The following is a 14,407-nucleotide window of genomic DNA, read 5'->3' as shown; positions in this document are numbered from 1 at the left end:
GATGTACACCGAAGACCGAAGTTTAGGATTTCAGTTTTTATTTCCTGGTATTTATGTCTAGAAGTTTTTGTATCAGACCACCCAAGTGTTAGGTGAGCAAAAGTATAGGGACAGGTAAGTCTTGGAGTAAATTACAGTGAATAGTACTTAATCTTTGCTTGCATATCCCTTGCTTGCGATAACTCCATCAAGACTGCGACTCACCGACATCACTGAATTGTTGGTTTCTTCTTTCGTGATGCTTTCTCAGGCTTTTACTGCAGCCTCTTTCGGTTGTTTTGGGGGGTTTCTTCCTTCAGTCTTCTCTTTCGGACGTGAAATGGTGCTCAATCGGGTTAAGATCTGGTGATGGACTAATACCGTTCACTTTTTTCCCCTTGATAAAGTACTTTGTTGTGCTAGCAGTGTGTTTTGGATCGTTGTCTTGCCGCATGATGAAGTTCCTCCCAATACATTTGGATGCATTTCTCTGTAAATTGGCAGACAAAATGTTTCTGTAAACTTCTGAATTAATTCTGCTGCTACCATCATGACGTAGATCATCAATAAAGATTAGTGAGAATGTTCCAGAAGCAGCCATGCAAGCCCAAATCATGACCCTACCTCCACTATGCTTGATTGATGGGCTTCTGTGTTTTCGATCATAAGCAGATCCTTTCTTTCTCAACACTGTGGCCTTTCCATCACTTTAGTAGACATTCATCTTGGTTCCAGAACTTTTCAGGCTCATCTCTGTATTTCTGTCTTTAATTTATTTATTCATTTTTATATGCTTCATCTACATGTGATCATTTACATGTGATTCATTTACGTATGATTCATTTACATGTGATTCATTTTCATGAGATTCATATTCATGAGATTCATATTCAAGTGATACATTTACATGTGATTCATTTTCATGAGATTCATTTCCATGTGATTCATATTCAAGTGATACATTTTCATGTGATTCATTTCTAATTTGCTTCTCTTTTAAATCCAGTTTTAGACTGTGATATTACAAAGGTCTTTCCAGATTATTACTTGCTACACTGTATGAGATAACCCCAGTAAAAATGCCTGAATTCTATAATATAATTTCATCTCTGTATTTCTTTGCAAATTCCAATCTGGCTTTCTGATTCTTACTGCTCATGACTTGGTAGATTTGGTAGATTTACTTCACTGTCACCTGACCTTCATCTCTTGTTTACGTGTAATCCCGTGTACATATCCAGGGTTCAGTAAAAAACTAGTCAGACAAAGGTCCATGAATAAACTATTAATTGCAAACGAATAACTACTCAAAATAAGTAACGATCTATACGTCAACATAAATAACTATTAATAAATAAATAACTACGTATTAAAATACCTCTTCCATTTTCAAAATATATTTTCAAAGAACAAAACACAGACTCTGATTTTTGATGAACCGTTCAAAATAAACTTTACATTATGGAATACATTTTTAAATGTGCCTATTTGCACAGATGGCATTGCTCGCTGGAACATTTCATTTTCCACGGCTTGGAAAAAAAAACTTTTCCGACGCCTGTCTGTATGCCTGGGTTATGCTTACTGATAAGCGTGTTATCAATACTAAGTTGGATGATGGATGCTACAATTATAAACCAAGTGTCTGCTGCATGACTGCAGCAGTCACAGTAGAGTTTAGCAGTCGCACTGATCAGAGCTGTACAACCCTGTCATGAGTACAAAGACGTTACTGGGACGAAGGGAGGACATCTCTCTTTGTTTGATAATGTTAAAAGTAAAGCCAGGCTTGTTGTCGGCTTCCCGACTATTTTTCAAAAGATGAGAGAGCGAGCTGACAGCACGGAGTGAGAGAGAGAGAGCGAGAGCAGCGGTGGTCGAGGGAGCGGTGGCAGCGAGAAAGCCTGTCAATGGGAGAAATAACACGTACACAGAAGTTGGTAGTTGTACGCTCTTGTTAGCGTTACCTAACATTAGTAAGCTGTTGTCTTAACAATGTTAGCGCTAGTGTTCAGTTCGCTGTCGAGGATAGCGCTACCATTACTAGACAGCTAGCTAAGCAGACCAATTAGCATTACTGTGCTCTCTGTAAATTAAAATAATATGTGTAGCGTTAGCGTTTAACGTTTTAACGGCGTGGTCGAAGGTCCGCTGGTTTGTGTTCATTATGAAATGGCAATTGTGCATCTGGATTGAAAAGAAAAGTTGGAAGTCGTATTTTATCTACCTGGGCGGGTCTTAATCTACTTGGGCGGGTCTTAATCTACCTGAGCCGGTCTTAATCAACCTGGGCGGGTCTTAATCTATCTGGGCGGGTATTAATCTACCTGGGCGGGTCTTAATCTACCTGGGCGGGTATTAATCTACCTGGGCGGGTCTTAATCTACCTGGGCGGGTATTAATCTACCTGGGCGGTTATTAATCTACCTGGGCGGATATTAATCTACCTGGGTGGGTCTTAATCTACCTGGGCGGGTCTTAATCAACCTGAGCGGGTCTTAATCTACCTCGGTGGGTCTTAATCTACCCGGGCGGTTATTAATCTACCTGGGCGGGTATTAATTTACCTGGGTGGGTCTTAATCTACCTGGATGGGTATTAATATACCTGGGCGGGTATTAATTTACCTGGGTGGGTCTTAATCTACCTGGGCAGATATTAATATACCTGGGATGGTCTTAATCTACCTGGGCTGGTGTTAATCTACCTGGGCGGGTTTTATTCTACCTGGGCGCGTCTTAATCTACCTGCGCGGACTGCCCAAGTAGAGCATATGTATGGGAAACACTGAGAGAGAGAGGCTTTAGTCTTTAGACTTCTGTAAAGGTGAGAAAGATGTTGGTGCTCTCTGAAACACACACACACACACACACACACACACACACACACACACACACACACGCACATACAATAAAATACTGGTCAGTGATGAAGTTTAAGTGGTTAAATTCTTTCTGACCAACGTTTGCCACAAAACCCTTTACAATTCTAGACATAAACATTGTCTGCTCACACATTTAAGATTTTTCTCTTTATAAAGCAGGAGCTCTTTCCTTTCAATGAATAATTATTGGCAGGGACGTTTTACCTCCATGCTGTAGCAGCGGGTGTGAAAGATAGAAAAGAAAAGATGCACTACATTGCAGCCGTAAACATTCACCTACTAGGTGGCTGACCAGGGTGGCTGTAAAATATGAATGGATGCGAGATGTCCGTGAAAGCTGAGGGCTAATATGATGCGATGTAATTGATGATCTCTGAATTGTCCCACTTTCTCCTCCTCTGCAGTGTGGACCATTGTGTCCATGTGATTTACGCTACATGAACACAACCTCACACCTCTTTCATCGCACTAAACTCTGTCTGGGGAATGGGCAGGGGAAAAAAAAGATGAAAGAGCTAGTTCCCGAGTCTGGTGTATAAGTCACATCTGGTCCATCTTCTCCCTCCTTTTCTTTTGTTCTTTCTCTTTCTCTCTATAGACTCTATAATGTCTCGCCAGGACGAAAGGGTTTTGCCCAATTACACAACATGACAATTAAGAAGAATGAGACGCTTAGCAGAGGCTTATGTAAGAACTCACCAGGGGCAGCATTCTGGCAGTTCAGTCTATACAATGATTGTGCATCTTTTTCAGTTATGGTGAAAAAAACCAAAACCGATTCAACAGTACACAACAATGGCACCATTATGAAAGAAAAAATGTGCAACAATTAAAAAAAAAACAACAAAAAAAACAACAACAACAAATGGGATAATTTATCAAACAGCAGCTTTGCTTTTAACACTGAAATTACAGCATGCATTCTCTCAGTCTGAAGACATCCAGGGGTGTACATTTTTTGGCCAGCCTGGTCTGATTTAAATGCATACTCAGGGATTTTTAACTCAAAATCAATTGGTGTAAAGGGGGAAGGGGGTGAATAGACCCGGCTACCGTCTGCTGTGTGTTTCTATTTGTTTGAATGTATGTGGTCTACATTATTTGTCATGATCTCATGTGCAGAATAGATTCAATTATTAAACCCTACCATTAAATTCGCCCATTCAATGATATTTATATTTAGCCTGTCCTATTCTTCCTCGATCTTTCCTTTAGGACTGCCATCTCTTAGACAAGTCATCTTTTCTATGTCATCAAAAATCCATATAAAACATTCACAAAACCTACACTTGTTAAAGTAAAGGCTTCAATCTAGAATCACAGGATCTCGCATTTCTTTTCTTTGTCCCTTTACGGTAACTCGAAAAAGGCTCCATGAAGAACCTTATGAAATGGGTTTCCTTTAGGTTCTTTAAAGAGTCATCAAGGAACCTTTTTCTTTCTTTCTTTCTTTCTAAAAGTGCAGATGTTTCATGAAAATTTAGAAAAGACGTCTTCCGGAGACGCGGATAGTGACTTCTACGCTTACTGTAAAATTAAATATGAACGGATGTCCCTTTCGCCAGTGGGATCGATCCTGCACCGTGTTCCTGGAACTCAATATCTGACTCTCGCCGAGATGATCGCAGCTCTGTACATTGATCTTTGTCTCATTTTAGCTCCGTAAAAGCAGTGTAACATTATCAGACTAATTACAGCACTGCACACACGAGTGCACAGTGTGAAAATGGATGGTCACTGTCTCTGCCCTCGCCTGACTGTCATCTCCCTGAGACGTGCCCTTGTGTTTACACTCCATCCATCCATCCATCTTCTATACCGCTTTATCCTTTTCAGGGTCACGGGGAACCTGGAGCCTATCCCAGGGAGCATCGGGCACAGAGCGGGGTACACCCTGGACAGGGTGCCAGTCCATCGCAGGGCACAATCACATACACGCTCACACACCCATTCATACACTACGGACACTTTAGACACGCCGATCAGCCTACCATGCACGTCTTTGGACTGGGGGAGGAAACCGGAGTACAGTATGGATGCAGGGGAAAGTGCCTGCTGAGTGTGGTATTTTATATTTTACAAAATACTGTATTTGTGAAAAAGCGCACCGTAAGCGTAAGACTCTTGTGTAACGGAGTGGCACTGAATCCATCTGCAACCGTGGTTCGTACACCTTCATGTACTACAGGTTTTCTTTGCAATTTCGTCATCTTACAGTAAGTCTGTTAATCAGCTGTGTAAAAGCGCACCCTAAGTTCTTGGGAAGCATTGAATCCTTCCGCTATACGCATATCTACAGTTGCGAAGACCCAATGTTGTGGCGCTCAGAGTTTGTAGAGGTCTGCGGGGTGAGACCTGATGGTAGTAGACAGGCGATTGGTGAGGAAACTGAGAAGAAAATGACTCAGCATCATGCAGGTACTGTTGTATTTGGAGTTTGACCAAAGACAGCTGAGTTCGGGACAAAGTGCAGGTGCGAAGCCATGAACAAAAAAAGTAAATGTCATCTTTCTTTAGCTCTCTTCATCGCTCCTCGTTCTGGCTTTATTCTTGTAGTCGCTGTGACGTTTATCATAAAGCTCTCTGCGTTCAGACTCGATTATCGTCTTCCACTGGCACCTGTCATCGGGTGGGATATATTCAGCACCAAGTCAGTCAGTTTTCAAAGTTGATGTGCTGAAAGCAGGAAGAATGGGCAAGCATAAGGATCTGAGTGACTTTGATGAGGGCCAGATTGTGATGGCTGAGATGAATTGAACGTGACATGAGACTGAATGTGATTGGTTCATTCCCAACACATCCACATTCCCCATATTAAAAGGGAGCGCACACTTATACCACATGGGTGTGTAGACTTTTTAACATGGGTGTGTAGACTTTTTATACCCATTGTACCAATATACTACGCACGTATACTGTAAACCAACACTTTTACTATTCTGATTGTATCTGTCATTCTGTTTTGGAACACTTACAAAAAAGTAAAGTTTTGTAGAATATGTATGGCAAATCGACATCCTCCGTCACAAATGGTGCTGCTGATGTAATGTTTTCCCTACAGTGATGATCTCTGTCACAAATAATTGAAGTTTACAATAGGGGACAATATTATAAAGTCGATCAAGACTTACTAATTCGCCAACTTTAGCAATGCAAAATAGAACAGTCTGAGCGTTTACCCATATGCTGAACACATCCACCAGCGCTGGTCCCAACAATAATTTACACTATGAATCTTGCCCTAGCCCCCAAAAATCGACTCAGCAAATACATCTGAGATTCTCTGGTCTCATTTTGTTACACAAATGTGTGCGCTGATCCAAATGACCCTGCTGAGTTACAAAGCAATAGGTGACCCATCACCATAAATCATCTTACCATTAAAATAATGTGCACACTTGTCATAAAGCTGATGAGGCTGAGCGTTTGCTACACACCTTTCCAGATCGATTGCGCGTTGTTGCTTTCCTAATGCCATTTACAGGCAGAAATAAATCAATCCCATACCTAATGCTTTAATGTATTTGTTTTCAGTGGGCAGGCGAACGTGCATGGAGATAAAGGTTATTTATGACAGCGGGGAGAAATGTGACTGGAAGGTTTTACAGACATTATACTCTCCGAATGTGAAAACACACAAAACCTCTCGTGATAAGCCAGATGTTATATTGACTTATTTGCATACTTGTTGATACTTAGGCTGTTTACAATCTAATGAGATCTACACAATAAGCGCGTTTAGATTTACACAGTTAAATGGTGATCATGTCGTTTTCTAATGACCTCTGAGTGGTGCGGTGTTTGTACCGGGCCTCATTTATCATGCTGGTTATGAACAGATTTAATCTTAAATCGTTCGTACAAGCATTTTACCAGGAATTCGGTTAACTATAAGCTAACTATCATTCAATTATGACGAAAGAAATAGGGAATTATTATTAACATTGTATATAATTGTGAGTCAACATAACTTCCACTTTTGCATTTCAGCCTTTATCCCCATCGTTTACTTCCTGCTCCCAGCAGTCTGTGCACTTTTTATGGAGTTCGAGGGCGTCACTACATCCAAATGAGCCGTGTAGCTGACGCACTTTTGCACTTTATGGGGGATCAACATACACACACTAATGCAAATCTGATGGAAATGTTTCATTTGGTTTTGCCCACGCAAACGTTTACACACAACTTTACTAAGAGTGGTGCACTGGGACCGTACGGATTTAATACTTCCTCCCGCTGTAAAATAGCTCAACTTTTAGAATGATTGAACACAAGGTTTACAGGACCGGGCATCTCTTTAGGGCAAACATACAAATACAAATACAAAAAAAATCCCCAACTTTGTGTGCTTGTAGTGGCGTCCTCGTATGCCGCCCAAATTTTGCAAAGGTGCTTCGTATATCAATGAATTTTATTAATAGTACCTTATTTATGACGTGAAATGGTCTCATTCTAGATAATCTAGAAATAATGACGTGTTGAAAGCAGGAATGGGCAAGCGTAAGGATCTGGACGACTTTGACAAGGGCCAAAATTACGATAGCTAGACGACCGGGTCGGAGCATCTCCAAAAACGACAGGTTTTATGGGGTGTTTCTCATATGCAGTTGTTAGTACGTGTAAAAAGTGGTCGCAGGAAGGACTACTGGTTATTTAAGATATTTTCACAAAAGATCATCTTAAGATCACGGATGTGTTAAACGGACGCATTTTGACATAAACCAAACACACTGTACGTATTAACTACATTTTTTTTTTTTTTTTTTACAATTACGTAAAGTTCGTGTTCATTTTAATATAATATCATTTTATAATGTTCAGTGCAAAAGGGGTAAAATGCTTTTCAGACTTTTTCCCGCTTTGCCAGAGATAAATTTAGCATCAGGTTAGGAACACTCATGGATGCTCACATCATTTGCATGCTCTGTGGAGCATCACCATTTTACTAGCCGTTAATTCATCGTGCATGATCAGTGAGTACCTGAAACAGAGCGATTAGCAGATGGCGTTCAATAGAGCTGCAGTCCAGAGGTCATAAATCCACCATCAATCAGTCCATTAATGGCCCTGAATCTTCGTCAGCCTGAGTGTCCACCACAGCGCTGGGTCAAAACTTGATAACACTAGGTATCACAGCACATCCACGTGCTGAGTATATATATATATATATATATATATATATATATATATATTTAACAACCATTATGGTTTAAATTATGATACAGTCACTCTGGATGATTCTCACGTGTTTATATGACATCAGTCGGAGGTCTTTATTGTTTTATGAGAGGAAACACAGATATGAACGTCAGTGGCACCGTCACATTTGCCGTCACAATGTTTTTGCTCGTAACCCAAAGAAGCACTGAAGCCTCTTTGTTCTGCACGGTCTAAGAGGAAAAGCTATAGGCTGGAACAAAAAAGCCTCGGGATAGCTAGCACTCAACCTGACTGCTGTTGGGGGGGAAATTACTGATGGTTGTGCTATATGTATTTTAGAGGAGCGTATATGTTTCTAGCATTATTAATTATTTGGGATATGAAAACACAGGGTGACTATATGGCTGGTGACTGATAGGCAGAGGCTTGATGGGATAAAGAACACTCTCGAGACACACTGGGTAACAGTCATGAATGTCCGCTGTTCGTCTATGTGTGTTTGGTTAGTGTTGCTCATCTGAATGCTATGCTCCAGCACAGTCTCATGAGAATTCGCATGCACTCTGAGCTTCGACTGAACACACTATATTAAGAAAGATACTGGTGGTAAAGCGGCTGGTCTGACATAAAATTAGATAGTGTTGGCTCACATAACTTTATTAGAATAACTACAGCCACGATCTCCATGCCTCACACTACTCTTAATCATTTTTAAAAGTAAAACCCTTTTTTTTTTCTTTCTTTTTTGTTTTTTTATAACACAGCAGTGTTGAATTCTTGATTCTGTTCGGTCAGAAGGTGTTGATTAATTTTCTATAACAGCAGCTCGGACAATAGATTGAGTTGCAAGGTTTATATTACTGTGCTCTAATACATGATTGTCCTTGTATAAGAGCATACACACTTATAAGGTGGGCACTCCACAAATAGTTCCTTCTGAAAGTATTGGAACAGCAAGGTCTTGCTATACACTGAAGACATTTGGGTATGAGCTCGAAAGATGAATATGAGATCAGAATGTCACCGAACTGCTGCGTTCCTCTTTTCTGATGCTTTTCCAGGCTTGTACCACAGCCTCTTTCAGTCGTTTGTTTGTTTTGGGGAGTTTCTCCCTCTTTAGGAGTTGAAATGCGTGTTGAATTGAGTTTCGGTCTGGTGATTGACTTGGCCAGTCACCCATGAAGTCCTTTGTTGTGTTGGCAGTATGTCTTGGGTCGTTGTCTTGCTGCATGATTAAGTTGGCTTAATCACCGGCTATGGCCAATGCTTGTTCTCGATGGCTCTGATCGATTATCCTTCTTTTCTCAGCTTCAAAATGGCTTACTTTTCTCCCATAGACAGCTCTCTGGTCTTCATGTCGGTTTATCCTTTTTAGCAACAGATACAGGTCTTCACAGGTGAGACCCAGAGGTCAAAGTCCCAGAGTAGATATTCCGAGCTATTCATTGTTTAAACAACCGATCTAAGACGGCACACCTGAGCAACAACAAACACCCGTCAGCCACGTGTTCCAGTGTTTTTGATCGCTTGGAGAAAAAAAAAAAAAAAAACATTGTTGGTTGGTTCAACTAAAAGCTGCCATGTTTCAAGTTGTTTAACAAGATGAAATTCTGACGTCGTCTCATTCATCTTTTAAACTCAAACCCAAACGTTTTCAGTGCATAGCGAAAACAAACGGGTTGGCCTTGTTGTTCCAACACTTTCCGAGGGGATTGTAAACTGATTAAATACATGTGTATAATAGTTGCGTAGATCTAGATAATAGATGTGGTGCGTACGTTTCCTATGAGGAGGAGGAGGAGTCTAGCGTCAACACATAGTAACAGTCTGAGGCAAAGCTGTGGGAATTCGAAAGCTTGGAAATTCTTAAGAATTTGCATCCTTGGCACGTATAGATCCTCAATTCTTGTATGCAAAACTGCTTGTTTCACTAAGTTTCAGTACATCAAACTGTTTATATTCAGGATAGAAAAACAAAATCACAGTTCATTTTCTGGTAATTAGACGGAGAATATATCAGGGGCTATTTTCATGCCCTGTACGTACGGTACATCTTCATTATCCTCATGTTCACTTGCACTCACACCTCTCCTCCTCACTAACTGATTTTGTCAGAGTGAATTAAACTCGCATTATGGACCAATGTGCTAAAAGGTACTGGGACTACTGAAAATGACTGGAATTTAAAACTTCAGCCCTGATTTGTCAAGGTTTTAGAGTCTTGAATCAAAACCCAAAAGGGAGGACTGCCAGTAAAGGTCCCTCATCCAAACTCCAGTCACTCATCACTCAAGAGTCAAGCTGCACGGCATGGAGTACCTCCTTCCGAACTCATCTGGGAGCAAAATGACTATAATGCACACTTGAAAATGTCGTTTTTATCAGCAGGGTTTGTTGTTGCGATTTGTTGTGTGAAATCTGATCGGGTCAACTTGTCTTAAAGAGTAGGAAGAGATGCTGATTGATACGGAGGCAGGAATTCTGGTATCTTTTGTCAAGCTTTGGGATTAGTAGTGCGATTATGAATATGAGTCAAACGTATGCGGTACGTAACGGTGATGTAATATTTTTAGCTTTCGAACCAGAGCAGTCGTACCGAGCTGTATTTCCAACCAGATTTCATTGTGCATGCAGCTGAAAGATAATACTACCAACACTTGCATAAAGCATGGAGCTTTTATTAGTAATTAACTCGCCTGGATGTTGACCAGTTTATGAGGACTTAGTGTTTTTGTGCAATACCGCTACCGATTACGAAGACTGAAAAGTAGCTTACTCCAAAACGTAGTCTGCTCGGTACACGGCGTGATCCTTACGAATTTGTACACACGACCCTGTATTGGACACGACACTTCATCATGGACCAATGTGTCATGTCGTTGCATAGAGCTAGACCATGTGTCTATAACATGTTACAAAGGCCCCTACCAATTAAAAACCTGAAACGTCTAACTGCTTTATTTGCCGAAGCGTCTCCGTGATGAGATGCAGTTGGTTATAGCTTAAACGGAGCACCTCGTGTTTAATTTCTGTTAAGAGTCATACTTATTTCTTAACGTCAGTGGAACTGGTGTGTTTCTCCTCCGCATTCTGATCAATAGCTCTAATCTGAAAGAGCGCCGAAAAACACGGCAAAGCAAAAAGAGAGATCAATATTGAATCTGGAGCAGACGTTTTTTTTTTTAGAAATGATGTGCTTTGTCGAGTTTCAGACCTGAAGGTATGAAATTATTATTACTATTATTATGATTATTATCATTTTATTTGTATTTTTTCTCTTGCTAAGTTGTGGCTGGCCCACACATCTGAAGTGCGGCAAACACATCCATCCATCTTGAGTGTTAATGGTAGTTGGGTGAATAAAGGATACACTCCACCTTTTGAATTAGAGAGGAGAAGTCAGCGCTCTCACCAGGCATTAGAGAGATGATTAATTTGTCACTGTTGAGAACTGTGGGCTGCCCTCTCGATAATAGGATTGTTCTTTCTCGCTCTTTCATCCTTACTCTCTCTCTCTCTCTCTCTCTTGTGCTTGCTCGCTCACTGTGTCTCTCTGTCTCTCTCTTACACTCTGTGTGTGTGTGTGTGTGTCTGTCTCTCTCTCTCTCTCGCTGTGTTGTTGTCAGACTGTGAATTAAATAGAAATTTAGAAGGCAGGCCTCTGTGGCCATGTTGGCATGTTCTTTCTTTTTTATCTGTCTAGGCTAATGAATCTGTCTGAAGGGAGACGGTTCTTGCTTCCTACAGAAAAATAAGCTTTCTGAAGATACACTCGTATATATCTACAGAGGAACGTGCGGGGAGAAAACATGTCGTGGCTGGTGTAAATGTATAAGCTTTGTATTTCAGGTCAGGATATTGGAGAAGCCTCTCTATGGGACTGGTCATAGCGAAGACTGTAACAGGGGAAGGAGTTTGGGGGATGAAGGTGAGGGCAATAAGTGACACCGGTGCACAATCATTCCAGTGGCGTAGAGAACCCGTATCCTTTCTTCCCTGTGTGTTTTCCTTCATCTGTGTGTGTTTCCTAGTGAGTGTGAACGGCAATGGGATTTGCTGTTTGTATTTTCTCCATGCAATGAGAAAATAAATCCTGAAGTGCATGTTGTTTATGTCCAGTGATCTTGTTTGCCTGGTTAATTACTTGTGAAAGTTCATTCTTCTGTTTAATTGTTAAATTTCCATATCACGATCATGAAACCATCTCATATGTAAGGATACTCTCAATCACAGATCTATAAAGCATGGTTAAAGTATGCGTGCTAATGTTAAAACTCCTCAGTTTCCTATGAAGACTAAGGCATCATCTTGCCTTCTTATGGATGGATTCTACATGGCTTAGGAAATTGACTTTACCCTCAATAATGGTTCCTAAATACTTAAAAAGGTAGAGCAGATCACACATTTTATTTTTCCTCCCTTTATACTAACTGGTTTATAAGCAAGGCCCGTATTTCGCTTTCTTGTTTGCTTCACCAAGCATAGTTCTTTCGTCTTTTTGATATCAAGGCATAAAAAAAAATATCGTCACATCGAAGAACCAACTGTCAGTATACTCAAAATACGAGGAGCTGTTCGTTTCCTTCTTACGGGAAACCAAAGCCGTATCATAAACGTATTTTGTAAGGGAAAAGTTACTGTCATTACACTGCAGTTCACTGATGTATACAGAGAATAACATAGGAGTCGATACACACCCCTGAGGTACACCAGAGTTTAGGAGCAAACCATCAGACACGATGTTATTAATACAGAGTCTCTGAGGCCGATCTTTTAGGAATTCCTTAATCCAACGAATCATCCACCTGAATCACATCGGCCGAAGAAAAGTCCATAAAGAGAATTCTAACGTAAGCATTTTTTAAATCTAGATGACTTTGAACTTTATTTAAGAGAGTGAGAGGCGTCCACAGTGCTACGATTAGCTTGGTAGACAAATTGTAAGGGATCACTGGATCTCCCGATTTGAAATGACGGTTCTTTACACACTGTACGTTCCATACATTTACAAAGAACTGATGTAAGAGCAACGGGTCGAAAGTTATTAAAAGATTTTGCATACAGTGGTATTCTTCAAACACCACTGTCCAGGAAAATGTTTATCAGCCTTGTACACACATGTCCCAGTCGTACTGCACATTCTTTTAAGACTTTCCCAATTCAGGCCGTCTGAGCCAGGTGCCTTGTAAGGTTTAACTTTATGTAGCACTGTTATAACCTCCCTCTCCTGTATACTCATAGGCCGTGATTGGATCATAGTCAATGCTTCATTACTGACAGCCCAAACTGTCCAATCACTTAAATTATTATTATCAAATCTTGAATAGAAAATGTCAAGGTTAATGGCAAAACTATAAGAGTTCTCATACTGTTGAATCGGTTTCCTTTGCCTACCCACCGTTACACCCTAACCCACTAACCCTAGCCATACCCCTAACTCCTAACCCCTAACCCTAACCCTAACCTTAACCCGAACCCTAACCCCCTAACCCTAACCGCTAACCATAACCCTAACCGCTAACCCAAACCCCAACCCTAACCCCTAACCCTAACCGCTAACCCTAACCCCTAACCCTTAACCCCAACCCTAACCCTAACCCCTAACCCTAACCCCTAACCCTTAACCCTAACCCTAACCTTAACCCTAACCCTAACCCACTAAAGCTAACCCTAACCGCTAAACATAACCCCAACCCTAACCCTTAATCCCAACCCTTAACCCTAACCCCCCTAACCATAACCCTAACCCTAACCCCTAACCCCAACCCCTAACCCTAACCCCCTAACAACTAACCCATGCATCTCTTGCGTTTCCTGTTTGAAGTTTCTCCTCAAGGTTCTCTTTATATTCCTGCTGTGCACATTTTACTTGACTAACCGCCGTATTGAGCTCTTTTAATGAGAGCACGGTGATCGTAAAACGCAATACAAACAACTTCTAAAACAGAGAAACGCACAGGAATACACCGGTGTCCGGGGTCAGGACCTGCACGTGCGCCCCCCGCGTTAATTCTGAGTAATTAACTCATACACCCACATACTATATCGTAGCGTATTTTGAGCTTTTATCTTATTTCAAATTCCACCATTAAAAACTTTACTATACTTTTCTGTATTTAACGCTTATCTAAGTCGCTATCTCAAACAGTGTGCTAGGTATACTGTAATAAGGTTCAGTCTTCAGTGTCGAACCAGATGAAAGCTGTGACCTGGTTCTTCTCAGCGTTTAGCCTTTATTAGAGTATGACATTCTGTCATCCTGATAGATGAACTCTTCAATACATCGACAGCACAGTCCCTGTGACACAATTAGATGTGGAAAAAATGCAGAGTTTCCTGTTTAAATGCATGACAGTGACAGAAGCACTTAACTCGAACAGCAAG

General features: G+C 40.9%; 1 long non-coding RNA gene across 3 annotated transcripts in view; it reads left to right on the top strand.

Moving 5' to 3' along the window:
- Positions 1–12,154, top strand: part of LOC108263720 (uncharacterized) — a 134,898-nt gene extending 122,744 nt beyond the window's left edge. For all 3 annotated transcript variants that reach the window (XR_008396249.1, XR_001812253.3, XR_001812252.3), the window contains exon 6: positions 11,873–12,154. This is a non-coding gene — a long non-coding RNA (uncharacterized LOC108263720). The remainder of the gene's footprint in view (positions 1–11,872) is intronic.
- The last annotated feature ends 2,253 nt before the right edge of the window (positions 12,155–14,407 follow it).

The sequence above is a fragment of the Ictalurus punctatus genome, chromosome 3 (genome assembly GCF_001660625.3).
Source record: "Ictalurus punctatus breed USDA103 chromosome 3, Coco_2.0, whole genome shotgun sequence".
Taxonomy (NCBI): Eukaryota; Metazoa; Chordata; class Actinopteri; order Siluriformes; family Ictaluridae; genus Ictalurus; species Ictalurus punctatus.
Note: the sequence above shows the minus strand (reverse complement) of the source record. Positions and strands in the feature narration are given on the sequence as shown.